Raw genomic sequence first — 3198 nt, forward strand, 5'->3', positions numbered from 1 at the left:
CAGTTGGTGGTGTATGCGGGTGGCGGTTTTGAAGGCGTCCCTGGTGCTGGTGTTTGGGTCTTTTTTCCAGGCTTTCTCGAGGGAGCGACAGAGTTTCTTAGATTTCTTAAGATCATCGTTGAACCAGGAGGCGTTTTTGCTGCCTAGTTTGGTTTGACGTTTTTTCAACGGTGCTAGGATGTCGGCGCTGTTGGATAGCCATTGGGAGAGGTTAGTGGCTGCTTGGTCGGGGTTTGAGGAGTGGGCAGGGGTATTTTGGAGAAGCGATGAGGAGATCTGGTCGATGGTGATTTTGTTCCAGTTTCTTCGTAGAGTGGGTTGAGGGAGGTTGTGAGAGGTGGTCTTATTGTAGGTAAAGTGAACGCAGCTGTGGTCCGTCCAATGTAGAGTTGTGGTGTGACTGAAGGAGATATGTTTGCTGGAGGTGAAGATGGGGTTGAGTGTGTGACCTGCGATGTGGGTGGGGGTATTAACAATTTGTTTGAGTCCGAGGTTGGCGAGATTGTCCAGGAGGGTGGTGGTGTTGCAGTCGAAGCTCTTTTCCAGGTGGAAGTTGAGGTCTCCAAGTAGAATGCAATCCTCGGAGGGGAGAGCGTGAGGGGTGATAAAGTCGGTGATGTCGTCACTGAATTGTGCGCGGGATCCTGGAGGTCGGTAGAGGAGGGTGCCTCTGAGTGTGGTCTTGGGGTCGGTGTGGATCTGGAAGTGAAGGTGTTCGGCGCTGTTAAGGTTGACATCTGAGCTGGTAGAGATGCGGATGGAGTTCTTATGAACGATGGCGATGCCTCCTCCAGTTTGGTCAGTGCGGTCCTTGCGGATGATCTTGTATCCTTCCGGGATGGCAGTGGTGATGTCTGGGGCTGAAGAGGCGTTCATCCATGTTTCTGTAAGGAAGGCGACATCCGGGGAGATGGTGTCTAGTAGATTCCAAAGGTCGATGGCGTGTCTGTGGATCGATCGGGTGTTGAGCAGGATGCATTTAAGGTGGTTAGTGTCAGAGCGCTGTTTGGTGTTCGAGGATGAGGAGTTGGTCTTGGTGCCGTCGAACTTGCAGGAATTGCAGGAGAAGGGTCCATGGGTGTGTCCAGGGGCGGCTTGGGCGCAGTTGGAGAGTCGTCCGGGGTTAAGGGCTAGGAGTGTGGAGGCGTCGTAGGTAATGCGGGAGGGCTGGGCATTGCGAAGACCAGGGGGTCTGGCACTGGGCGCGGTCTTGGCGTAGACGGGCTTACCTTTGGCGCACCTTCGGCTTAGCCGTAGCGCGTGGACACTGCGCGTTGGGACATGTGGCATATATGGAGAGTGGAGGGGGCGGAGCGTGGGAGGGGCAGCAGGGAGGCGGTAGTGTGGCTGAGGGGCGGGCCAGGGGATATCAACAACAACAAAATGGAGGGTCAGAGGGAAAGGCAGACAGGGGCAGCAAAAACAGAAATACGACGAGTGAGCAGCACAATCAGAACAAATGCGCAGTTTAAATTAAACACAGTTACAAACGATCGAGTGAGCAGTACTCTAAAAATCAAATGCACAGACAAGCCAAGAATGATCCCAACATCCTGAGCGAGGTCGCGCTGAATGAGGCAGATAGTAACAGTGGCGCTATGCGTGTGAGGCGCTATAATGCAAAGGTAACAGCAGTTCAGTGTAAAGCGCGCAATAACGATACCAGGGAGCGTTTCAGCTGATGAACAGGAGGAGCGTGGTGGAGCGACTGTTCTGAAGCTGGTCCAGGTGGTCACAGTTAGGCTGGGAGAGAGGAAGGCTCGATGAACGTGGGTGGGAGGGGCAGCAGGGAGGCGGTAGTGTGGCTGAGGGGCGGGCCAGGGGATATCAACAACAACAAAATGGAGGGTCAGAGGGAAAGGCAGACAGGGGCAGCAAAAACAGAAATACGACGAGTGAGCAGCACAATCAGAACAAATGCGCAGTTTAAATTAAACACAATTACAAACGATCGAGTGAGCAGTACTCTAAAAATCAAATGCACAGACAAGCCAAGAATGATCCCAACAGCCTGAGCGAGGTCGCGCTGAATGAGGCAGATAGTAACAGTGGCGTTATGCGTGTGAGGCGCTATAATGCAAAGGTAACAGCAGTTCTGTGTAAAGCGCGCAATAACGATACCAGGGAGCGTTTCAGCTGATGAACAGGAGGAGCGTGGTGGAGCGACCGTTCTGAAGCTGGTCCAGGTGCAATGCATGAATATCGCTGAAAAGTCCGCGATATTCATGCATTACTGAGCTAATGCTCTTAGCCATGTTATCCACCTCCCATTGGATAACATGTTTAAGAACTGCTCAGGGCAGGTGTTTTGGAGATATTCTCGCTTAGCTTAGTTGTTAATGGGAAATAGCGGTGTTAGCGACTGTTTCCAGTCTCTAACATCTTGGCACGCCCACTTTGCATGTCGTTAGTGATAAATATCACTGACATGCAAAGTGGGGCCCAAGATGGTCGCTATCTCCTACTAGCTGTCGCTAACTGGTGTTAGCGGCAGCTAGGTAATAGGGAGATAATTTTATCTCCGCTTTCTTGGCTTTTAAAGCCAAAAAAGCGGAGATAAACCCCCTTGATAATATGCCCCATTGTTCCAATAAAGAGCAGGGCCGCCGGTAAGACATCAAATGCAAAATGTTGCAAGACACGTCTGTGTGTGCGCTAAATGTGCGCTCTGTGCTGGGACACAGGAGCCATACGAATATCATCCTCCCTGTCCATAGGCCTATTTTGCAATTGCGTTTTTTACACTACCGATCCTAGGCAACAGTACTTGAAAGAGAAAAGAGGCTGCCCCTAAATGTCAGGTATAGTTAATTAACAAGTAATAGGATATAAAGATTGGCAAACTGAAGAACGTCACTCTCATTGTTAAACGGGTTGCAAGTTCCCCCCAATAAAGGATCTCATGAAATGATTGTTACTGCGCCGGTCACAAGGGTTCCACTTTCATTTTCCATTCATATCTTTTTGTGCATATCACACATCTGGATTTTACTCACATTGTACTCCTGGGCTGCCTCTTGCATGGGTAGAACGGAGTGAGCCTTGTGGTCTTTGGACTCTCGACAGATCAAACAGATGGGCTCCTGGTCATCTTCACAGAACAGTTTCAACTTCTCTTCGTGTTCTCTGCACAGGTTCTCCCCATGGACGGTCGCACTCGGGGTGTGCAGATGTTTCAACGGTTCTACTATGTTTCCC

The sequence above is a fragment of the Lissotriton vulgaris genome, unplaced genomic scaffold, assembly GCF_964263255.1.
Source record: "Lissotriton vulgaris unplaced genomic scaffold, aLisVul1.2 SCAFFOLD_599, whole genome shotgun sequence".
Taxonomy (NCBI): Eukaryota; Metazoa; Chordata; class Amphibia; order Caudata; family Salamandridae; genus Lissotriton; species Lissotriton vulgaris.